This window comes from Dinoponera quadriceps, unplaced genomic scaffold (assembly GCF_001313825.1).
Source record: "Dinoponera quadriceps isolate SergipeBrazil2010 unplaced genomic scaffold, ASM131382v1 scaffold316, whole genome shotgun sequence".
In the NCBI taxonomy this organism is placed as follows: Eukaryota; Metazoa; Arthropoda; class Insecta; order Hymenoptera; family Formicidae; genus Dinoponera; species Dinoponera quadriceps.
Genome location: NW_014554530.1, coordinates 224172 through 251490, shown reverse-complemented (window position 1 = coordinate 251490; position 27319 = coordinate 224172).

The following is a 27319-nucleotide window of genomic DNA, read 5'->3' as shown; positions in this document are numbered from 1 at the left end:
GACTGCAAGAAAGTTAGACGGGGCATTCGCGCTGTATAATATCGATCTGATTTTCAGCGCTAACGGAGAAACCCCTAACACGGTAGGAGAGTTATCTATGGGACCTCAAATCATCCGAGTTGACGCGGCCGGATAAAAATAGGGCACATCGAATCTCAGCTTCCTCTCCCGGTCCCTCAGGGCTGGGCCAGCTGGCGCAGTGAGAAAAGGCAGCAGTGGAGGAAGAGAAAGCGGAAGTGAATCCGTTAATTAAAACGGAACCTCGCGTCGTGGCGCTGAATAAAAAATCAACGGTTCGACCGTGTGTCTCGAACGTATCGCAAACTGATGAGCCGTAAACCGGATGGACGGTGTCTCCAGCGTGATATCGTCCGCGATTGAAATCTTTTCGCCGTGCCCATTTTACGAGCGTCGCGACGCACCACGCACGAAATGAAGCAGAAGCGATGAGTTATTCGGTCGCGCCCGCCTCTCGCCGCCGGTAAAACATTTCCGGGAGAGATGTAACGAGACAATGCAACCTGGAAAATACATAGGCGTGAGAGCAGAACCGCGAAGGAGAAAAAAGCCGCGCGCGCAAGCGGACGAGAACGATACTCGTTGCTCCCGCAGTCGTGACTTTATATTATGCAGGAGCTACGGAATAATAGAATAAGCAGCGATGTACCGGCGAATCGTGGGCCCCTGGACGAAACAGAGGTAGCGAATGGAAGGGAAAAGGATGGCGAATAAGAAAAATGAGAGAAGAGGAAAGGTACAGTGGGAAGGGGCACGCGGTGATATTTTATTTGATAAAATTCAGATCAGTTAATCATGAGAGTATTATGTTCTTTCGAAGCACGAGCTTTTATTCGGTATACGTCATCACGACATTTCTCTAAAAAAAGTAAAATGTATACTTTATTGCGACAGTTGGATTTTTTTAAATATTCAAATAGCGTATACGTGTGAACTATGACGAATTTTATGAAATTACACCAAACACTTTCAGCTGTTATCCGATGAGAGTCAGAAACGTACAGTTTTGCCGTTCATATTAGTTTCCCATATTAAATGCATCCCGACATCCATTTAATATTCTGTATATATAATCTCACACTGATATATTCTTTGAAATACATTTAATCGAAAATATTTAACGAAAATATATTTAATCGAGTATATTTAATGAAAACGTAATCTGGCAAATCATTTGAAGACATCAATGAGATGATAGATTTGTCGAATCGCGTGAAATTAAATTGTTAATAACAGCCAACGAGGATTCATCAATATTCTCTTATTTTCTCTGTTTTTATTTGTAAGATGCGATCAATGAGAAATTTCGGTAAGATGTAATATAAAAAAGAGGAGGAAAGGAGAAGAGAACAGGGGGGAAAAACAATCCGGTAGAAATTTTCGCCTAAGGAATAAATCCACAATCTTCCGCAATTCCGCGCCCGGCGAGAGAGGAATTGTATGCGCATCTCGTGTACATCGTAACGGGTGCTGACACTGATGCAGCTCGATACAAAACGTGGTAAGACGAACGACCCGTCGACGGATGGATAGCTGAAGTAATGTGCGAACGACAACGACAACTAGGACAACGACGACAACGACGACGGCGGAGTCTGTACGGAACAGGATGGGTACAGATATATACACAATGCTCGCGAAATGGTAATTTGATTACGAGAGACTGCTGCCGCAAAGCGGTTCTCTGCGCCTTCTTTTTCTCGAGTTACGCTTCTTCTTTAACGTAATCGGAGCTGTCCACGTTTCCACACCCTGTTGCACGTTCGATAAGCCATTAGTTCGTTCTTTATATGTTGCGTAATTTTTATCTCTCATCTACGATACGAAGAAAGTTTGTTCCCGAGCCGAAATTCTGGTTTCGCATTAACCTTACAAATTCTGTCGAACTTAAATACTTTATATATGCTATTGTCTTACCTGGATGCAACAAATAGTTACTTAATACTATTTTCAATTCATCGAGAATTAGGCAATATCTCGAGACGAAATTCAAATTCGGTATTTATGGTTCACCGTCGTTTGACAAATAATTTTAGCTTTGTAAATTTACGATTGCTCATATTAACTTATTTCTGTATGCTAATTATATTATTTTATATAACAAGAAACAATGATTTAAACCGCACAATAACGGCCTACGAATATGAACTTGTAATTAATTATACTTCCAATCACGGAAATTGTAAATAATTCACAAATATGAATACCGGCTTTGACAGTCTTCAATGATTCTTCATTGATTCGATGGAATTTGCAAAGTTAATATAGAATCGAAATTTCAATCCTGGTCACATAACTGCCAAGCAATTATAACAATTTTCGACATAAAAACAATCGTTGCGACGTCGCGACGTGATTTCCAATCTTTCGAGTTTGAACAATGAATGTGTGTGACATATTATATTACAATTTATATATTACATTCGCGTGTGCGATTATAGTGCTACGATTATCTTGAATAATGGCAGCATCCTATAATCTTAAAGGTAACTACCACGTTACCATTTTGATAAATTTAAAGAGAAATATATAATCTCGAGCCTCCTTTCGTTCGCGATAAATTACCGCCTATTAAATTAACCCAATCAACCAAATTAATAGTTAACTCAATAATGTACATAATAATAAACATTAACTCGGGGTCTCCTCCAAATTTCATCTGTTAGTAAATCAATGGTTCCGTCGATATAATATTGTCAATCTATCCTAAATGAAACTATATTTTTCGTCTTCTTTCTCCCTTTCAATTTTGTCGAAAAAGCGTAATGATGTTGGGTTCACGATTTTTTGCACGTAATTCACGACTCGCAGGTATATTCCACAAGTACCGGGATCACGTATTTTTCATTAAATCGAACCATTGGTTTCATGAAATAAGTACCGTTAAAGTGATCGCGGTTGGAAGTGCAGTTAGTGAGCGAAGAGCGAGCACCGTGGGATGGCGATTGGAAACTACGGAGGGCTGAATGCTGGAAGATTGAAAGGCTGGGCGCGACTGGTCATTGTTGGATATCAGCGCATAATGATGAGCGTGCAATTTGAACGCTCATAAAGCATCATATTACGTAGTGCGTGCAGTATTTAGATGTAAATCACATTGATTGCTGATAAAGAAAGAAAAATCATCGAGCGAAGCATATATATTTTAAGAAGGGGGGGGGAGGTGAAATTTTTTAAAAGAGATTTAAAAGTCTATATGTGGAGCGCGATGTTTTTAACGTTTAACTCATTGATGAAATTTGGAAAAGTGGCGCGCGTAGAATTGATTTTCGCGTCATTAAGCAACGATTAATCGAAATGATTTAAATATGATAATGTCTATCTGTGCAACGTCATAATCGCAGAAATCTACTCCGCGTGGCAATATGAATATTTCATTTTATCGCATCATATATGTTCATCCGTATAAAAATAGCGGCGTAATAATTAAACGTAGTTATTTACGTGTTACGACTTTTATAATTTTTTGTAATTTTATAATTTCTCCCACCTTTTATCGCGTACGAACGTTAAAGGCTCGTTGAAATGCGAATGTTTATTAAGCCGTACAGAGCTTTCAGGAGAAACGAATCACGTTAAATGCGAATGTTTCTATCGACAGTCGAAAAGCATTCAACTGCATAAAGACGGCTGCCCACTTCGATCATCACTTGTGCCGTTGGGAAACATGCGAAAACTCAAAGTTAAAAGGTCCGCCACTATCGCTCATTAGATGGATATCGCGCAGGTGAAATGGGCTGTAAGTGGAGGCCAGATAACAGAGGGAAAAGGACGGTTCAATGAAGAAGCGGGAAAGAACGAAGGTGGGAAGTAAAGCTGGATGAACGAGAAATAAAGAGGTTCCCTTCCGCACTCGCACACCGCCGTCGAGAGATTTCTTTTTTCTCCGTCTCTCTCTCTCTCTCTCTCTCTCTCTCTCTTTCTCTCTCTCTTTTCTTCTTATGCGTACGAGAGAGCGTACCTGGCTCTTTTAGGCGGCCACGTAAAAGAACTCTCTCTTCTCTCTATTTCTGCCTCTTTAATTTACCACCCTCCCCTGTCACTACTCGGAAGATAACTTCGACGTTCGACAGTAGTCCGACGTTAAGCACGCCATAAATTAGTCGAACCATCTAATTATTCAAGCCAAATACTCTTGCGCGCCTCCGACGCAGAATAACCAACGTTGTTATCGAACAATATTAAATGTCCGCGCTTTATTTGTTCCTAAACAAATAAAGACAGAATTCATATTTTTCCTCATGAAAACGCCATCGACACAAAGCGTGGTATCGCGGTAAAATAACCAATTAATTGAAAAGTCCGAAAAGTTAAAAATGTTTGCAGAACGGGTGAAACGCTTTGTCATTTTAAATCTGCGGCATTTTTTGCAACTAATTGGTCTCGCGGCGGAGAGATGCAATAACGCGAAAAAAAAAAACATTAATTATCGTGCGCAAACTCTCATTTCATAATACTTGAGTTTAACCCGGCAATGCTCACGCTATCGCGAGTTCTCCGCTCTGCACCCTCTAAAAATTATTATTTCGTTTTATTATTCCCTACGTATATTTCCGACGCCGCCCCGCGTTTAAAGACTCTTGAATGAAATTCCGGCCATGTTAGGCGGATGAGCCGGCACGAGAAGAGAGAGGCATTTTAAAACGGGGTCTTGTTGAATTATTCGGTACAACGTGATTGCACGTAAAGTAAATTACCTTTCCTAGTGACCATGTGACTACGACAAAGTACGGAGGTGCGTCTGTATAAAAGATTGCGAAGGGCGTTGCGGTTTACTTGTGTACACGACGTATGTACAAACTGTCGGGTAGTAAGGCCGCGGTATATACGAAATGGATGTAAAGTCTCCAGAGGCTTCCAGATTATTGAGTGCGGTCGATTGAATTTTCGACGTTCCGAAACGTACAAACTCGCGGATAAACAGAGATTGCGCGTCAAGAGACTTGAGCGAGAGAGAGAGAGAGAGAGAGAGAGAGAATATATCGTGGAAATTTATCTCGAGTGTAAACTCTGATATTTCGTTTCCTTCTAATAAAATAATCTCGACTTCGAATTTAATTTCACAAACTAAATATACACTTGTATGAACATTTTTATCGATATAAAAATCGATGGCGGTTTATATGGAAGAAAATCTCTAGGGTTTCCTTTGCAGCTGCTAAACATATTCCGAAAAATTAACTATGTTTTTTTTTGTTTTGTGGTTTGGCCTAATATCGGCTATTAGCTGTCGTCCCGTCTGTTGAGTACGTGTTATCCTTCTGATTTACCAACGTAACTGAATTGTATAATATATTCAATAAAGGTAATAGTAATAATAATAATAATAACTCATGTTATTATTATTATTATTATTATTATTATTATTACTACTACTACTACTACTACTACTACTACTACTATATTTATATCTATAATAGTAATAATAATAATAACAACTCATGTTATTATTATTATTACTATTATTTTTATAATATTGTTTACTATATATTATTTAAAAAACGAGCCTGCATTCGTTGCGTAGGTTCTTAATATTCACGAGTCTCTGTCGAGTTTAGGATCGTGAAAAGTAATATTTCCTCGATGATCTTCGGCACTTATGAAGTTCTCTTAGTAGCAAATCGGATTCTTAGTGTTTACTTCGCTACAAGTAAGGACCCAAGTACCGAAGCAGTCGAGTATTGAAATGATTGTCAGCGGTGCATCGATCGGCAAATTTGTTATTGGTAAACAACACGATGATTAATTCTCGTACGACTAGACGGCACGTCGGGGAGCGTTTCCCCACGTTTCTCGTATCGTACCTGCAAAATTCAAAATCTCGTTAACGCAAGTCACATACGAGTTTATTGCTCATCGCATCCTTCCAGGAACGATGTTATTACTGTTGCATACATATAGCGAGCGACATCGTTTGCGAGTAGGCCGCGTTGCAGAATATTACAACAATGCATTCTATCGTCTTATCGCACTCTATATAGTGTGTCTACTAGCGTAACTGCCGCTTTAAATCTTTAAAGAGAATCCTTCTAACTCTAGTATTCGCTTCCTCATGAAACATTCAGTCGTTTGGAGTTACGTTCCATCAGTGGGTGATCTTCTTCCGAAATTAGAAATCGTCTTGGGAAAATAGTAAAAGGCGTTCGTATAAAAGAATCTTTTCGAAGAATATGTTCGGTGTCAAAATGAAAAGAAAGTAACGCTATTGAGACGAAAATTATATTTTATTCGATCGTACGACACGTTTGTCGAAATACAAGAGTACACGACCGTATCTATTTAACCGCCATTCTCGTTTAACGATGCATACGTGGAAAACACGAAAATTGTGTTGCAACAACTTACGAACAACATTGACTTACAAATAACGTCTTAGCTCGTCGTTAAAAGAGCGCTCAACTTTATTATTCAGCTAAATAATAATTTAGTGTTATATTATAAGTTCCTTTGAAAGGACATTATCATTTCCAATGCGTTGCTCATTATTTAAAATGGAGCTTTGTAGATCGCGAAAGCGTCGTATAAAATTCGGCCTCCGCTCGGATAATCTCCAGACGGCGTTTCATCGCTATAAGAGGGTTCATTAAACTCGAAAGAAAGACGTGCCACAATTGTACACACTTGAGTTTGACGGCTGCTATTTCGGCCGACGTGTTATTCGTATACCGTGTCGATCTTCCGAGACTCCTGTGCTCTTACCACGCGACGTGGGTCTCCATTTCCGTTCAGGGTCACTGTGAATTTTCTGAATGCGTCTCGCGCCTACTTTGAAACCCGAGAATCGGAGCGAATTCGCCCGGTATGATGCACGGCTTGTAAAGCAGCCCGCGAATCCATTTCCCGGCTTCTACGAGCTCCGTTCGATCACGCGAGACGGCGGTTCGTGACACAATTTAAACGTAACAATGCCGCGTGATATATTACATTCGGGGCTGGATATCTTCATATATAAACGGCAAATATATCGATAATGTGTTTTCCACGTACTTTCCGTTTCGAATTTATCGCAACGATCGCCCCGAACGATAAGTGGGCTCAGGTTCGCGACGTTAATATCCGAACGGAAAGGCCATGCGCTCTTGATCCGACGGTTAGTATCGCTAACTCCTCCTCGAATTCGAGACACTTCCGTTATTCTAACTCGTCGTTGTACATGCATACCTCATTGCACATCTCCGTATGGAGAACGCATACGCATCTATACGGCTGGTATTGTGTTACGTGCATCGCGCGCGGATACGTTCCGCGCTGTGATCCAGAAATGGAGAGGTAAGTATGCATCATCAAACGGTACGTTGGTTTATCGATTGACCGTGGTAAGACTCATCGGAGATACGTGTAGTTTCGATCCGGACGATCCTAAGCCGATCCGAGAGGAATCTTCGCTTATTTGGGTCAATAGCGTGCTGATATATTCGCGATCGCCTGCAAAGTAATATATACCCCTTAAAAATATCCTTCGCGCGTTCTATATATTTATACGTAGAAAATTTCCGTTTTAATAATGCATCATGCTAATAGCATGGTTTATTAGACTTGTATCGCGTGACTAGGATATGTTCGCTGAAGCTAAAATGAATGTACGACAGCAATAAATGAATAGTTTAGTCAAATATATTTTCGGATTTGATTGTATATAAATTTACCATGCGTGGCAAAAAATATCGAAAAGGTAAAATATATTTCATATCAATACATTCTTAACGCTGTAGCTTGGATTGCTTAGATCGCTTTTATCCCAGTTAGTCACTATAGTATAACTTATAGTACTATTTTTTATTTTATTTTTATTGTATGTGTGTGTTTATAAAAATATCAGAGATACGGAATATTCGTTATGTTTATGGCATAAACTGTGGTTTCTGCGCAACGATGCGCAGCTGAAATCGTGTCGGCCGCATTGCGTTGAATGACATTTACGAGAGAAATATTATCTGAACAAATGGTGTAAATATAACTTTTATATTACGTTACATATTACATATTACTAGTAAAATTAATGATTTGCATGCAGTGTACAATAGATTTCAAAAGCACGATAAGTAATGACGAATACCAAATACGAAAATATAATGTTAAAAATATAATACAAAATTGTGGAGTTATTTTTCAGGTAATATTTTTCGCTTAATTTAGCTCGGGAAAAGTTAATTTTACCGCCTTAAATAAGGCTTACAACGGGGATATATTTTTACCCGTTTCCGGCAGAGAGGAAAACCTCAAAATTAACTTCAGCCCTTTCGGAGACGAGTTCATCGATTATAATTAAGTCGAAATGAAGGGAGGAGCATCTTGGCAGTTAAAAAGCCGATCGGTGAATAGATCCGATGGCGCGCTCTACCTAATTAAGGTTAGGCCAAGAGTCGGCGTCTAGTCTTACAAAAGGCGATAAATCTTCCCCGCAACGCGGTAGGTCTTAGCACGGTCAACCAGTAACTTAATACACCATTCACTGTGCGCGAACTCACTCGTGCATCACAGTTCTGTATCATGAAACATCGTCCGCGACACGTGTTTTTCGTCGTCGATGCGCAAATTGGCGCTCGGCAAAATTCATGCAAAACTTTCAACTGCAAATTTAATAGTCCACATTTAACTCCCGGCTTAATATATTGCATTCGACAATATCTATTTATTTCCCAATATTTCACGGAAGTTCAAAGCGCGACGCGCACAGAGAACGGAATAAACATATGAAACATATTTATTCATTTTATACATATATTTTACGCATATAATGCATTAGAGTGAATTTTAGCGAAGTTAAGAGGGAGAGAAATTATACGAGAGCGAGCAACGGTTTTATTTTTGCGAGAGTACATTAACTGAAATTTGATACGCGCGCAATTACTTTTTTCCGAAAAAGTGATTTCATCGTAATTTCATTCATCCGCTGGAGCAAAAAGATATTACATGTAACTTCATTTTTTCGGCAGAAAAGCAATTTTACATATATCACGTATCGACTCGTGCACTTTATATGACCTATGACGGGCATCATTTATTTTTTTCAACTAAAGCTGCTTGTGCACTGATTTTTCGTTAAATTCCGCTGCGATTAATACATGTTAATCGTACATCAGAACGAGAGGAAATATAGGGTGCAGCTGAGCTTTTAGCCCAGACGTTCCTTTCAGACAACGGGTGTAAATGAATTGCGAATACTAACGCACGGCTTCCTTCGAATCCTGATCCACTAAAGGTAAGAATGGCGCAAATGTTTGATAAAACCGAGATATTCCGCCGCCGGTGCTTTTTCTCATGCACGCGCTCGTGAACAAAGCTTCAAGATGCACCGTGAGGGAGGGCGGAGGGGGTTGGCAGAAATGTATAAGAGGAGGTAATAACGCGGCCTGTGGACTACGAAGACGCGGATTACAGTATGGAATGCAATTTAAACTGCGCAAACGTAATTATTGCCCCCGTCGGTTTTATCACTGTCACGGTAAATAATTCAGCGCATATTTCGCGCGTATCTAATCATTCCGCCGCGGCTCCGCCTCAGTTTACAGCTGAAAACTTTTGTGGAAAGTGTTGTGCGTTGAATTAACAACAGGTAAAGTAAGAACGCGCTTAGAATCAACGTGTCTTTGGCTCCCGATGTTACGAACTAATTTGGAGCCATAACACGATTCATCTTTTCCACGATGAACGCTACTTTAAGATGAGCCTTCGGCTTGTATGCGTTCTCACGCTTCGCGTTTTTGAATCGCGTCCTTAGCATTCTTATGAAAAAAAAAGAAATAATGAATATTATTACGTATAATTATTATTAAAGGAGAAACGTCAGAGCTGGCATAGCATATGAAAAATAGACATGCTTATGTTTCTCGGCTCCTTTCTCTTTTTTATTCGTTTAGAATAGGCGGTAAGAAAAAGATCCCTTTCCACATAATAAAAAATATATAAGATTAAAGTGTGTGTAAGACTAACGTGCAATGGTATATAATAAATGTACAAAGTAATATAAGTATATTTTAGCGGTCTCTTAATTTATTTTCTTAACAATTTCCTAGTAGGTATCAAGGATTTTCGATCGATTTTGAGACCTATTTTCTCGAAGCGTTATTTTACCAACTTCTTAAAAACTAATAATTTGCGAGACGATATGTAATAATTTTCAAAACACTACAATATATTTTGATAGAAGAATGTTGCGGCTTTGCATCCACGTGTATAAGTTTTAATTCTAGATCTTCCAGCACAGAATTTTAAAGCTTAAAAACAAAATAATATGTCGGTCTTGGTACTTTTTTCCTCCATATATTATTGTGAACGTTACAAACTTGTTCACACGTGGCTTTACCGTCATGTTCCTTCCATTACGCCGCTAATGTACGTACCATAAAACTAATTACACCTAATGAGAGGACGCAACTGTTATATTTGTGTGATCGGTGTCCCTTTACATCGGAAGCCTTCGAACTTCCGTCCGCTTAAGTGCACTTTCGCGTCCTTATGTGGCATTTAGAGTGAAACGAGAGCCTACAAGTGAAGAGGCGCAGAAGCGTTCTATGACGGGGGAAGGTAATACGACGCTAAAAAACGCCAAGCGGAAAAGTTTTCAGCGTTGAACGAAATGTATTCCTCCACGCAGATTCAGTTATAATCTTGACATCCCGTCGAGATTGTGAACTGAAGGAAATGCAAAATGAGCCTCGTGATTTGTCGTAATAAAAGGCTGATCTGCATAATGTTTTGCATTACATGATAGCATTTTTTAAAATTCCTATTCTCGCCCAATCCAAGCACGTCGTAACTTATTATTGGCACTAGTGCTTTTTACGCGGCGTAAGTCGCAACATTTTCTCCAGCCGTAATATTTGCTCGTGAGTTAAATTATAACGTTATTTATAGAATGTTGCAAGAAACAACATACACTTTTCTCAGAGCTTTACACTGAAAAATGAGTTTATTTCGATCTACCTAACAGGCAACCAAACGCATTTCGGTCGAAGGAAACAAAATCTCTAATTCTCATGAACCATATTTGGCTCTCATAACCAGAAATTCTGTTTCTTTTCACCGAAACATGTTTACTTGTTCATTGTCAGATAGACCCAATCAAATTCATTTCTCAGTGTAAATTTACATCAAGAAACTCATTTAATTGGTTCAAACAAACAAAATTTTTATTTGAATACAGGCAAACAAATGTTTCGGTTGTGAGAACGAACTTCTCTGAACCGAACCTTTTTCATTCTCGTTTCAGAGAACTAAACTTTGGTTCTCACAACCGAAACATTTGTCTGTCCATGTCCAAACAAGAATTTTGTTTGAGTCAACTAAATGGCTTTCTCATAGTAGTCGATCAATTTTTGACACATCATATTCCCGCAAAGTATCCGGCTAACGTAATATCCACGGTTCTCGTTAGATATTCGTTAATCTTGCTGACGTAACGTAACGTCGTCAGAAAAAAAACGACCGTCTAATCGGGGTCCGTCCTTAGCCTCCCTCTTAGGAGCGATCATCTATTAACAACGCGCGACCGCGCGCGTCGTACTGCGGCGAAAAACGAGAGCTTGCGGTACTGAGACGTTATCGAACTATATTTAGCTGGTCGCTGGTTCGTGAGGTGCCGTCATTGCCGTCTCCGGACGGACGGTGATTCCTGAAGGGAAAAATCAGGGGCGGCAGGAAGGACGCAGAAAATAGATGTCCTGGGTCAAGACGACAATTAGAGCATCCGCAGAGGAGGAGCGGCGTCGCGAGTAGACGAAAATATTCCAACAAATTGACTACACCAGCGGCACGCCGTACATGCATGGCCCACTGCCATCGGAAATTGGGACACGTGAAAGCGTTTAGCGCGTTCCGAGGGTAGAATTTCCAGATTCTCGGTAAGGTGATTGATGGAGGCGTTCTTTCTCGAGCGAGCGAGCAAGCGGACCGCGCCTCCCTCGGTTCCCGCAAATTGATAAACCGGTCGATCTCTCTTTGAGGCCGCGCGAACTTCGACTGTACGACGTCGTAACTCTCCCTCCTTCTGCCCCCCNCTCTCCCTCCTTCTGCCCCCCCCCCCATCCCTTTCGCTACCGAAGAAATTCAATTCTAACTATTATTGTTCGTTTGATGATAGTTTGATGGTGTTTGACAGCGCATTCCAGACGGTGGTCAAAAGACCGCCGCTTTGAGCTGCGTTAAATGTCTCCCTCTGCGACAACAGTTCTAATCCGCAAATGTCGAGTAACGTGAAGCTGGGCAGTGAACCGCGATAATATCGCAGTTTGTGTGCACGTTGCTGAAACGGTATGGTCCGCTGGCTGAAAGGTAGTTTCCTGTATCCCGTTTAGTAGTCTTACACGCTCTCAGTACTAATTACGATATTTAGTTTATTACATTACTATGTACCATCATATTATGTGCTATTTATACGTTACTGCATAATGATATTATTAATTTTAAATTACTGATCTCAGCACGATTTAACTCTCCGTATGATTCGATTAACGCCGTGTGATTCGTGGCTCATTTGTGGACAGAACCACTTCTCTCGCTATGTGTGAGTAAAAAAGTCGGAGAAAAATATTTTAACATTACTTCAGGTCTCTACTTTCGGTTATAAATTGTTGTTTAATCTTCAATGTTTATAACTTTTTTCTTCTTTGATGAAAACACGGAGAGAAACGATTTTTCTACTCGAAGGGAAAAATCCTTATACAGGGTTAATAATCTTCGATTGTTTTCGCTAGGTAATTTTATACGTGGATTATCTCTGCTCGTGCATTTTTTCGCACATTTTTACGTGCTTCGATGCTCATTACGCATATTATTATATTCCAATTCATATTACGATGGCATTAATTTTCATTAATTTTAACACGATCACATGGCGTAGATGCGATCGAAATATAACGTTTTAACTATTTCAAACGCCTGCCACACCGCGCGTATCGCGTTTCAATGCCCGGCTTAATAAACTTGAAATACTCGGGTACTTCGATCGTAACTTCGAAACTATATTCGGAAGATATTTCGTTCGGCCATATTCGCCGATTAAGTTAATCTCAGCTTTATTGTCTCCCAGTTTCTGACCGTACGCGCGTTTCTCCCTCTCCCCCGGGGAAGTTTCGGGGATCCGATCGGAAATTCGCTGCACGTTCTTTTAACGTTCCTAACAATAGGCACTTCGTTGCCGCGCAGTATTTTCTTCGTTGATTTCAATCGCCGTACCAATGTATCTCCGTCGAAAGTGCGAACCGTTGCCATAGATACCCTCTTTTTTATTCTCTCAATACCATCGAAGATACGGCATGTGACGTGTGATAAATTATAATAAGCTTTAATCGATGGCGCCGGACGGCTATATGACGCTTATAATTCTTGGAAGTGCGATCGCGAATTCACAGGGGGATCATATTTTTCCGGATTCCGCTTCCATAAAAAGGAAATCCGCCGTCGAGTGATTAAAAGTATGCCATTCCGATATAAATCTCTCCTGGGAGGCTCCTTGCGAGCCTGATCGGTAAACAAATAGCAATCAACGCGGCGCCGAATCGTATCCGTCCGGAGTACCAAGCTGATCGCGGCCGTCCAGTATATATTTGCCCGCGCGAATTGTCGTGCGTCAGTGCCGAAGTACAGCCATATCTCAAAGTCACATTCTGCCCATGTTGAGCAACGAATGGACAAGGCGATAATCGATCGGCCGTTATCCATGGAGGCGTTACACGTAGCTTCAACATTCTATGCGAGCGTATTACAGCGCGAGACTATGGTCTAATGAAAGACGGATTACCGGCGCTGAAACCGGATACAATCGGTACTCCTCCATACTTCGGGGACCCGTCGTTCCACCGGATACTTGCTGCGCGCTGCGAAATTTCCGAATTACAAATTAATCCGCTACAAAGCGCAATCGAGACTTGCGGATCGCCCGAAGAGTGACGAAGTGCGCGCGCAAGATTCCGCCGCTGTTCGACATATCGGAAAACGATAAGATCGTTTTCACGCATTAAAAGGTATATCGATGAAACGCCTGGGGTATTATTAAACTTTACTATTTCGTGCGCGTGTGGCCGCACGATAAATAATAACGCTCGGTGTCGAAGAATCGATTTTCATATCGGAAGGCAGAAAAATCATCATTCGCGTTCGGGGTTGATTTTCTCCGGAATTCGCTGCGTCTTCGCGCGGAGCTGTCGTACGAAAAGAAGGAAACAATTGGAAGAAGTTGTTGTTTCATGTACTAGGAAGCCCTTCACATTCCGTTCTCTGCTTACGTCGGCTCCGGGCACAGCGCAGCAACGCCTTAAACCGTGAGCGTTTAAACTGAAATTTATCATCCGCGGCAATTTCACGGGATCTTATCCTTTTCGAGGGGGCGCCCCATCCCCGTCCGTCCCCGCGTAGCATGAATAAAACATTCGCGTTGAATGTACGCCTCTGTTTCACGGCGCGGCGTCCTAACGATTTCATACGGTTTTCGGCATGTATGACGCCGGCGAAATCAGCACGAACGATTTCGCTCGCGACTTCGCCCGCGATAAATCTTCCGATTGCCAGTTAACCGGAATCCATTGAGCTCGCAGCGGCGTGTGTGATGAGAACGGCGTTTCCCATGCGAATATACGTAAATGTTATCCCTCGCTCAAGCGAGGACGTAAGCGATTACGATTGCCGAGCGGCGTGCCGATATTTGCATCCTTCGTCCTATTTATCGACGCAAACAACGTCGCATGCAACGCAGTTACGTAAACACGTAAACAGCAGATGGGTAACAATCGTAAGAAACGATTATCCGTGCGTCCGCTGAGTCTATATCCGCGGATGTTTACTGATTATGGAGATGTTGTGATACTACTGACATAATCGACGTAACTGATGTAACGCCGGTAGCGATATTTTTCCCCTCGATACCGAATATTTCGTATTGACGTTTACTTTCGACATCCATACCCATATCAATACTATTTTCTTCTGATATCTTTTTTTTCATTTTTTACTCAGTCGATCTTCAAGTTGTCATGTATTTTGCTTCATGAAAATTAGCGTAATGTGCAACTTACGTTTTAAACTTATTCTTTCTCATGATTTTTTTTCTCCTAATTTTAAGTCCTTTTATTTCGATACCACTATCGGTATCGATACTTTTGTTCTGATACTGATATCACAAATTATTCTCGACTAGATATCCGTTTCAATATTAATATCGATACTTTCATGATATCTAACATCTCTATTACCTATAAACGAAGGTTCTGTAGCAATAATTTCATAACGCATATATACAGATTTCTATACAGTTTCGCGTATAATCTTTTCTTTATTTTTCATCTCGCTGAGCGATTCCTCTTCTCGGAAAGTAGAATTAATAAAGAAGCGTAAGGGCTATTACGAGCTTCGCCAGCAGGAAGTTTCAAATTCGAGACAAAAGTCACAGCCATCTTTGCATGTTAAGAAGACGATGAAAGACTCGTCTTAAAGTTTCGACTTTACGAGCTGAGTTTACGAGACACTTGCCAAGGCCCGAGAGTGAAAAAAACGTGTCGTTTAACAGCCAAAAATAATATACCATTCGGCTGCTTTATTGACACGTGCGTAATGGCAGGAATAAGTGATAAAGTCCTCGACAGAAAATGGCTTTACATTTCTCCAAGTTTTTATCGCAAGAATAACTCTAGCGTTAAGAAGAACATCGCGTTAAAATCGTAAGTTCCAAAGGAGAGGCTTCGAAACGGAGAGAAAAGCGAATTAAAAGTGATATATACAATAAGATTCAAAATTGACTTTGCGATTATTGAATATTCTTCTGAGGCCGTTTCTAATTCGTATCTATTAATTTTCCATTAAAACGCACCAAGCGCGCATTCTTTTACATTCCGTTACGTAACATTCAACAGCAACATCACTGAAGACGGAATGAAATAGCAGAGAATCGATAAATTTTTTTCAGGCCAATCTCCGAGAGAGATTTCGGGAATTACGTATCCGCGATTTCACAGAAACGGGCTTGGCTCGATTCGTTTTAATTCGCGCGCTTCTCAAGGCGATGAACGCGATGTGCGGTAGGGAGAGCTTTATCCCGATGTCTGGTTCCATCGAATATCCGCCCACATAAGACTTCGTAGTTATTATGAGTTACGTAAAACACGACGTCGAACGAGGTCCCCCCTCACTGGACTGCTTCCAGACGGCATTTTGTGCTCCCCTTCTTTTCACAACTCCCACGCCATTTTTACACGAGAGTCATTGCCTTCCTCGGCCTCCCGCATCCAAGCCCGACGAGAGGAGCATTCGGAAAACTCGGTTCCCTTCTTTCATTACTTATGTCCAGCGACCAGCGGCTCCGGTTATCGAGCGGCTGGTAAGGACGATCGTGACTCCATGGAGTGGAATTACTTGAGCTTATTATGTCGGCTGCAACTGCACCGTAGACGTTATAACAACCCGTTGCCTTTGTGCTCCGCTCTCGGCTATATCTTTCGCTATTACGCCAGCGGTCTTTTTATGCTCGTGGACCGTCTTTCATTTTCCTCTTCTTTTTTTTTTCAACTCATTACAGCTGAGACGCTGAATAATACGTTAGATACTATTTTCAGCGGAGCTTTCGAACGAACGATACATTACACTTTGCGTGCAATCGATTGGAACACGTTTGTTCTTAGATTAAGTATAAATAATAGTTCCTTAGCTGTCGTTTCTTAGCTTAGATTCGACGATTCGGGAATGTTGGAGGAAATCGGAGAATTTCTGAGCCTCCTCCGCTTACGATCCGCTCGGTATTTCTAAAAATTCGTACGTTAAAACCGTCCCTCCCTTCTGCGTTGGAATAAGATTGACGCCATCGAGCAGGTAACTATTATCTATCACGTATCGCACGTTCATGTCGTCCTTTTACCAAATGGTGTTCAAAACCGAACGAATCATCCTCCGTGTCGCTTGTTATTAAAACTCCTTCTCGTACGAGGAAGGATTCCAGTTAAACGGGGCGAACCGATATCGAGACCTTCCTTCCGGAAAAACTCACAAATTGTCAGATGTCGGTGGTGGATACCAGATTTTTTTTTATATTCCAGAGATTGCACCTGCGCCAGCACGTAGTCTCGACGTGATACCGGTACCGATCGGTTCGATTCACATGCCGCCAAAATTATTGATGCGCCCAACGAGCTGATTCAGCCGCGGGAATGGATGACGAGTCGACTTTCGTTACGTTCGAGGCGACCACCTTAATCATCCGCCTCCGACAATAAAGATTAAATCGATCGGTATGACGCACCCAGCCGCGAATGATGAAGCGAGGTGAGGTCGCGAGCGGATTTATCAGGCAAAATCAGGGGAATATATTTTCTCGCCGATTGAGACGTATCGCGCCGCCGAGATAATAAACGAGCACCGTGCGGAGAGGGGGGATGGAAATGAGGAGGGGAGGAAGTGAGGAACAACGCGCAACAACCGTACACAAAGTTAATTATCAATTTAGATGCAAATTTACCGGGGCGGGGCGCCACGTCAACGTACCGTTTGAAAGCGAATTTAGGAAAATCGCGGTAGCAGAATCGCTGATTACGTTTTCATGTTTCTGCAATTGACACATTTAACATCGTTTCCTTTACCGCCGCGATACAATGCGATCGCCAATATCGATGACACGGCATGTCGATACATCAGCTGGAGCGTCAATATTGCTCGTCAGCTACTTCTGCTATGCATTTTTCATCCTTATCGGCGTGTCCTACAAAAAGTACGTAGAGAAACGGAAGGTTGCGGTACTTAATCTTAAAGTTTTCCCGCTCGCTCGGCCGTGAAGATACCGAAATATCGCCTTTCGTCAAACAATAAAACGGGGATCTATCGAACAAACGTAAACTGCGGCTGCGGATGATGTGTCGCGGGGATATTACGGCGCTACAATGGGCAGCTGCTTTACACGTACTAATCTTCTCGGTGCATGCGTTAGTTAAGTAGATCCACCGTAGTCAACAAAGGTAAGAGTGAAAACGCGGTCGCAACTTGAATTATTCGCGCGAGTGACGAGGAAATTTGAAGAGAGATAAATCTCCTTCGTGCAAAGCGCTTTAGACGGAAAATGTTTTGCCAAGATTGACTTTAGCAGCGCTCTTCGAGATTTGTTAGTTGTCACGTTGTTAATTAGTAAATCGTCGCAACCATACAACGTTTGGACGATTAAACATCACTCGGATTCCTGGTGCAAGAAGTTAAATTGACCGTATTTAGTCCGCTTAACCACTTGTATGCCGGTTGTATGTGTCAATATTTGCCGAGACAGGCGAATGCTTTATCCCAGGAGACGTGCGGTCTCGAAGTAATTCGAGTCTCAGAAATTCTACGAAACATTGGCGCTCGAATTATACGCGCTAATGGATTGCTAGCTTGCTGGTCGTGAGGAAAGCCGCGAGAATGCTTCGCACGATCGTACTTCCCGTGATAGACTTAATCGTAGTTCGATGACATCCCGAAGTATGTAAATAATCACGACAAAAGTAGGCGATTTTTAACCTTCGATGCATCGGTCTAGCGGATACAATTTTAGTTTTGCGTTATCTTGGGAGTTCTAACACTCTGTAAGGGTTAATCTCGTGATCTTGTTCTCTTTCTCCGAAATCTTCCAGAAAACAAAAAGAAAATTTACTTCTTCCTGTTAGAATAAATGAACTGTTTAATTTAATTAAATACGATAATGCACTGAAGATCCAGACAATTGCTAAATTAAATCTTACACTTGCGAGTTCTGAAATTATTAGTTATTGCAAAATTATGTTCAGCATTTACATCATTTCTCGTGAATTATCGACGCATTCGCAAGCCTCCTTGTGCATACGCTTAAATATCTCCAGCCGAAAATACGAGGGAAGGCTGAAATATGACTCAATTATAACGTGATATTCTTTATCGCGGCAGTGCTAACATAAATCCGAAGTTAGAAATATTTACTCGCGAAATAAAAGCACGATTCTCGGATCTCGGCGCATTTCATTCGGCACGTTTGTCTGTCTATAATAATGTGTGCGCATAACAAAATATCCGATCCAAGAGATGGCTATACCCAAACTGGAGATTGGATTTCGTGCTACGTAGAAGGACAGGTTTCTCACCGAGCGCATGCTCAAATTGCATTATGCAGTCCGCATTATATTTGCATCTGCTCGATCAACCATCACATACCCCGGCGTGTGGTCGTCTGCGAGAAAATCGAGGTGCCCCGGATGCAATGTGATTTCGAATTAAACTTCAGGAATACTTCGATAATCGATACGAAGTCACACACGGGCGGTATCACGCGACGCGTATTACATGGACAATTTTGTCGGGCGCTGAATCTCGTAAACAGTATAAATTGGAATTCGTGTAATTTTTTGTACAGCCCACGTGTGTCACACTGTGTGTCGCGCTATGTCACCGTATACAATCGCCCGAAATTGGTTTCTCTCTTTGACGTGAATTACAAATTCTCACGTGATTCCTCTTTATACACTCGTTACCTTTAAATATGCTTGCTGCGCATTTATATCGTTCATTTGTGCGTTTGAGTATTATTATTACATATTATGCGTCAGGCAACGGTATCGTTGAACTTGCGTCACATACGTATTCTACGGGTTTGTTTCTCGCCACAATTAAGTGGCCCCAGGAAGGACTCCATACGTTCATTGTAACCGCCGGAATTGTTAAGCAGTGATAAGGCGTGGTCTAGGCAGACATTTTTATTATCGTCCAGAAATTACCGTCGAGGCAGCTAACGTGAATCTGGAGATTTCTCGCGGGACCCGAGAGCGCACGCTCTCAGATAAATAATTTCACGTGGAAAGCTGTGCGTCAGGCAAATGTACTTTCGCAGCACGTACGCGCTCGCATACATCCGTACGTGTACGCCCACGTTTCTTCCCTTTTTTTCACGCAATTTACTATGGGAATCGCGAAGCTTATGAAATTAAATCTCATTCATTTGTATGCCCGTGAAGGTTAATCCGTTGACCGTTACGTGCACATTTAAAATCACGAGAGACAAAGAACAAGCGAGTAGCTTTGCCGCTATTTTCGCGAGAATATTATTAATTAACCGAACTAAAGGAGAACACCTCTATAGTACGCAGCTAAATACTCGCCGCTAATACTGGATGTTAAATGCAGATGAGAGAGGATATATTCATTGTGATATTAAACATTATAAACCGCAGCTGCTAATTTCACTAGTTAAAGATGAAAGAAACGTCATAATGGGTTACACAAGGAAAAATTATTCAATTAATTGAATTCGAGCTCAACATACTCTCTTTAATCTCGTAGTATTGTAACAGGCTTTATTTAATCTCACGGATTGCAGGCTGTAAGAATGTATCAGGAAAAAGCCAATATATCGAAGAACGAAATTCCAAGGCGAAATACGCGTAATTTATGAGATATTTTGCATTCCTCCGTAATATTTCTGACTGAAGTATGTGTGACGGGAGGATTATTTTACTTTTTGCTGTTTTAAATGGAAGATCGAAGCGTAGCGATTCCTTTACTCGATTGTTCCGCTCGCGATGGAGTCAAAGCGAATCTGTTTAGACGTTACTCGCGTGCGTATGTATACGCGATCTATGCTGGTTAGATGCGCAAGTGCGGATCTCAAACAAGATATCAATTAACAGCATTACCTTAATAGAGTGCAAGTTCTAGTGATTAGATGTGGCGCACGCTAACGAAGCAAAATTATATCTCACCCTTCGATCTTAATCCGTTTGATGCATCGTAGTATAGAAACAAAGCTAAAACCCCATTCCGGAGAATTGATGTTATTTAAGACCTACCTTTACTTTAATACGCAAAAGATAAGAGTGAAACTTACTGCTTGATTGTTAGCCAAGAAAAAAATGTTTCTCGAGAATATATATTTTATTCCAGCTTTATCTTTCGTCTATCATTTTTTCTGGCAACCTTTCATTTTACATTACACAACATTTTCTATTTTCTCTCTCTCTCTCTTTCTCTCTCTTTCTCTTACCTGCAAATCACAAATCTAATTACACCCAATCTTGAATAAATACGTAAATATGTATCGGGCATAGTGCGATACGTATTCATATATTTGTTTTTTATACACTTTTCTTTATACACATTTTATATAGATAAAGAAAATTATGGGAGAGTAAGTTAATAAAGGAAAAAAAATCCTACGTATAGTATACGTAGAGTATAAACGAGCGAAAGCGTGTATCGACAATGATAATGCTGTATATAGTCCGATATGTCAGACATGTTTGCTCGTACATGCTCTTAAAACAGAAAATAGAATTAGAATAGGGAATCGGGTGTTGAAAAATATCCGAGCGAACACACTTGACCTTTCAGACTACGCGCAACATCGTTATCATCGTTGACGCCGATACACGGTTTCGCTCGTTATGCTCGCGGGTGTTATCCCCCGCCTATAGTTTACGGATTTAAACGCTTGGAGGCGAAGTTTCGAGGACAGATGGGTCTCTGCCCTCCAGGAAGTTCCTTGATGTGCTTTCGTGCTTGTGAGCTAAGCGGCTCTGCGATGCATGCGCGACGAACGCCCTCACGAAACACGCCGTATCGTGACGCTATTAGAGGCGAATTTCAACGGCAAACAAGCCGCGGCCATAACGAGGATTTAATCATGTTAGAGGCACGATACGTCTACGAAAGTAGCAGGAAGTGCGTAGCGAGAGATCTTTTGGGCTCGACAGCTCGATACGGCATCTTCTCGTGCCGATGCCGCGAGATGGAGACGGAAATTGGATCTCGTGCTCCTCAAAGCAAATTGCGAGAAGAATTTCAAGAAATTTGCATGCCCGGTCCCCAAGACAAAAGTAGAGAGAAGGTAAGAACGCTTAGTGTAATTAACGCCGGGTGTTTTCTTAACGAAAATTGGATTGAAACTTCATTAATTAAAGTACTTAACGTTGAAAATTAAGAACCAGGTGGAGTGGAATTTACTTTCCAATGAATTTATACACATTGCATTTCGCTTTGTGGGAAGTTTAACGTTTGCTGAAAATAGCGAGTTGCCAGAGCCGCGCCATGCCGATTGTCGTTGACGTGTGGCGAATCAAGCTTACACGATTGCTTTTAAGGATCCTTCGAGATTTATGTCCGCTCGAGGATCTTCGAAAAACACACGGGGAAACACACACACAAGAGATCAAAATGCGCGTAGCGGAGGAAGAGAGGAACTGGAGAAGCGCGGTCTTTTCCCCTGACAAAAGTTTTCATCGCTGCGAGAGTGTGTGGGCCACCGCGGCGAGACGATGCGAGGAAAGAGCCGCGGGCTCGAAAGTACGAAAGACGACGTACGTAGAATAAATATTAATGCGACTGTTCCTTCTTGCTTCTCACATCTGCTCCGTTTCAGTCTCGACGGTCGCTCCATGATCGGATTCTCATTGTTTCTTCCTTCTCACCTCTCGCCGCGCCCGGCCACGTGAAGTTCGCGCCCTGTGTGTGTGTGCGCGCGTACAGTACGTCTGTACTTGTCGAGAATTGTAATTTCCTGACTACCCTTACCGCATGCGATTCGAGACGCGATTCATCTCGCCGATTTTATTTTATCCCGGGAATATTCGCGCACGTCGCGATATTTCATGAGCTACGAAGTGGGAAAGTAAGCAATCGTAAAAACAGTTAGAGCTGCTGAACTATATATCGCTAACTGAGTTTGAAATATCCTCGAGACTCAACGCTTGCCATGACAGGATGAAATAAGAGAGTATCTATTTGATCTCGCAAACGAAATTAAAGCAATCCTAATTCTATGAAAATGCAGCTGTGAGAACGTGAATGTACTAGCGAGAGCGACGCTGGATTTTGACGGTGCTGTGTTGAAACACGCTTACGAATTCTAAAACTTTGTGTTCGCTAATGATCTGTTTAATCGCAATACCGTGATCTCGTAAATTGTATCGTGAGTATAGGGATTCGTAAAAAGGCACACGCACACCAATGCGTGACACCATTTACTTTTCAATTACTTCCTCGTAATATTTTAAAGTCTTGAAATTATTCATTTGATCGTATTAAATTCTCAGACTTCAAGAATTTCAGACAGTGAAATCTTTTCGCTGCGATAGATCGAAGAGAACTGTGTAATGTTCAAATACTATGAATTTTTACGTCTCGAAATGATATTCTTAGACGTATCGCTTTCTTTATTTTCATTCATTAATTTAAATCTTGGAATATTTAAATTCCAGGCTTTCTTTCCCGAGCAGCATTTCTTGAATCTGTTTCTTTTATTTCATGCAAACGTGGTAGAAAGTGACTCGATGAAATGCGTTTGTTTTGCGTAGAATATAATTTTCTGCTATTCCGCAAGTTGGCGAACTTGACTGATTGATTCGTAAAGCAGTTCAGCGTCGTAAAATTTGATAGTCAGTCTAGGAGACGCTGAAAAGCAACGACGCAAGGTCTGAAAACACTTAACTGGCTCGAAAAGTAAAGATTTTGCTTGTTATTTATCGCCAATAAACTTTAAGATCTGTTATCTGATTAAATGTCATAAATTAAAAATATAATGAATTTAAAAGAAAATATGTACTGAATTCAAATTTGATACAGAAGAGTATCTAATGATTGTATTTTTACTTTTTTTGTGAGCTTTAAATTATAATTTGTTTCACAATGTTTAGATAAGCGTAACTTTGCAAGAAGTAATATTTACCATTAGTGTAATAAATTACTGAAAAGTGTAGCCTTATTGCTTTAATTCCCACTTTGTCTCATGTTGATATGATGTCTGATTCTTAAGTTATAAGGAAAATTCTTAGCCCGAATCTGACTCGGGGTTAACCGTTGGGGCACGGCTCGCTTACCCCGAGTCAGACTCGGGTTTAACCGCAAGGCGGTTAACATTACACGTTGTCCTTTCCAAGGATACGATATAAATATTAACCGTTTGAGAGTGCCACGTAACACGATCGCATTGCTTCTATCCCAGTTCAAAAGTACTAACCCATCAGTGGGCAAAAACACGCTCCGAAAGTGCGCACTAAACGTGCGCTCAAATTCTACCGCAACGCACCGTCGGTTTTACAACTTGAAGAGATTTTATTAAAGCCAAACTACACCATTCGTAATCTTTATCGAAACCCTTTTATGGGAAGTAAATGAAAAACCGAAACAACAGAAGCACGATTGTACCATCCGGCACTTTACGATCAACTATCAACTAACACGCAACTATCCGTGGCACTCAAACGGTTAACACGTTGCCTGCCACTTGTATCGTTTCCGGTGCACGCTGAACTCTCCATCTCTACGCCAACTGATATTTTGTCATTAAGAAACAAACAGAAAAAGTACAGTAAAATGAAAAGGCAATAAAAACTATAAACTAAATAACTGTAAGATATTTTTTTATCAAGCTCTCCACAACCTGTAACGTTTTCAGTACATACGGCGTGAGTTGGAAGTGGCGTAAAACCGGTCCGACAGGGGATGTATTAAGAAGAAAATTCACAGCTCGCGCGACGAAGTGCACCCGGAACGCGAAGAGGGTAATGAACAAACAAAACACTCGGCTGCGCTTGCTCAACGGTGTATCCTCCCTAGAAACTCGTATCAAGGATTGAAATATCGCGGTGAATCGCTGGAGAGGCGAAAAGGCACTCCACCACTTCGTTCATCCCGCTAAAATATTTACGTCGTTGAAGGAATATAGAGGCGATGTTCCGCAGTGATTCCGTTCACGTCAGGAGCTCGCGCTGAAGAAGAAAGAAAAAGAAAGAAAGAAGTGATGCCCTTCGCTACACCGACGATAGCGAATTAAAATGCTAATTCGTCGCATTAATTTCCATCTATTACGGCCGCTTATGCGCCGTTACCAGCAGGAAATAAGTTTAAACGCTTCCGCGTCTGTCCAGAGCGACGCTGCATTCACGAAATACGTGCTTGCGTGCGTCTCGCCGTCGGACACGGAATTTACGACTGTACAAAATATCTTTCGAATTTTCTTCCTTAAGTCTTCATATTTTTTTTCCTGGACTTATTTCCTCCTTTTCCTCAGAGGTTCACATGTTCGCAATGTATAAATTCTTCTTAGCTCAAGATCGCAACTTCTTCCAGCAACTTGAGAACCAGAGCGGCGCTCGAAATTTAAAAAAATTAGCAGCTGTTAGCTGATTTATGAAAGAATTTTCAATGAGGAGATTAAAGTATGAAAAAAATTTCCTCAGTGGATTTGACGTGGTCGACTTTAGCAATGTTAGTGTCTGAAGCGTTTCATTACATTACACGTAAATTATAGCAGCATAATTCAGTATAATTTTTTCCTCCATTTGAGTTTCAAAATGCGGTTTTCTGTGTCATATTTCTCTTATGATTATTAAACAATCTGGCGTGATATTTGTATTTTATTCCTTGAGCACAGAAGAATTATCTGACGTGTTATTTTTATAATTTATCAAATGGCAATATATTGATTCCACCTATATTTTACCGTTCGTTGTGTTTAATATTCCCGAAAGGAGCTTTAGAACGTGTACTCTTGTTCGTATCTCTTATTATAGAACATTGTATCGAAGTTTTAAACCAATTAATCATTTGAGTTTGATGGCCAATGTAATTTCAAAACTTAGATTTTTTAATTCTTTTCTAAACTTAATTAGAAATAAATTAATGGTATTGCTTAGATGTAAATAAGTTCTGTTGTATTGTATCTTTAATATTTCTGGTATACTTTTTAGCTACAGTTCACATGCTCCTTGTTTCTTTCTTTATTTTCTTGATTTAAAACAAAAAAAAAAATATATATATATATACATTTAAATGTGTGCTATAATAGTGCTATAGTTTATATTATGCTATAATTGTTGCCTGTCATCTACGATTATTATATATTAAATGGACCGTCTCGTTAAAAATAAATAAATAAATAAATAATTGGTAATATCTAATGAAAGACGTGAAAATGTTAAAATATATAACTAAAAGTATTTATTGTTATTTTTGCAAAGAATATTCCGCTACCGTTATGAAGCATATGAAAAGCCACTTGATACGCCGTAACTGCGTATTCTGTGCGTATCGATGATTGCAATGTAATGCAGCGCAGTTTTTCGTTTCCCGGAAAATATCGCGCTGGAGCATTCTTTTTAATACTCTTAACTTTTGGCAAACATTTTACGGAAGCGCGCGTACTGGATTAACGTCATTTCAGCATACGATCGATCGATATTTTCTTACTTGACGAAATAGGCCGAGTTAAATCCATGCCTGGAATATCCGTATTTCCAATGCAGCCACTTGTTGGACGGAAGAGCCAGTGAGTTGCGTTTGAAAATCGCTCACAGGAATTTATATTTATTTTTTTACTCTCATACTTACCATGGAAGTCAAAGTTTCAAAGTTTATTTCCGAGAATTCATGTTTTTTTTCTTACAAACGTGAAAAAATATCTACGTGTTTACGAAACTCTGATACTCATGGAATGAAAACAAGATATCATTTATAACTTGTATTAAATTAAATCGCGTGAACGATGTTATTTAGACTTTCCTGTCGAATATCCTGATTGCTTGCGACGTCGCGCGGGAGAAATAATAAATTACCAGAGAATAACGCGCCATACGTTCAAGTGACAATAACGTTAATTAATACCGCGATGTCAGGAGCATCATGACGGGCGAGCAACGGGACTTTCGCGAATTAGCCGACGGCCATACAAAAGTTTTCGGAGGTCCGCGAAATTAGCGCGAAACTTTCGCAGCGCGGCGAGGCAATTTAAAACTACTCCCTAAGTGCAAGTCGAGTCACGAGTCCGGGAAGACGAGACTGTCCAACCGCGAGGAGAGTCGGCGAACATTTTGACGCACGTGCGCGTAAAAAGGTACCAACACCGCCGGAAGGTGACTTTCATCGGGGCAAGAATTTATTATCACGGAATGTATCTCGCCGAGGCGCGTAAAGACGACAAAGAAGAAGAAACCGGGGATTGAAACCGGCATGATCTCGAGTGTAATCTTCAATGCGGCAAATACCGAGCGTCATTTGTCGTGCAGCCATTATCGCGCGGGAACGTCGAAATCTGAAATTGTACGGCTTTCAATTTCTGGAAAGAGGAGGCGAGAGGAGAGGGAGAGAGGATATTCGAATCGCGGCTTTCCACGGTGCGCATTCTCGCCCGGTGAAACTTCATCTGCTCCTCGTCGGGACCTCCTCCTTTCTCCGTCTACGCGAAGAAACGTGTTTACGAGCGCAAGTTCGAAAGTTCGTAGGAATTGAGTCTTGACAGTCCGTCGACGCGACGGATGGAACGGGGAGAGAAGGGCATCTTGCGAGGAACGAGCTCGCGCTCGTCGACGATGATACGCAGGATATTGCTAGCGATGCT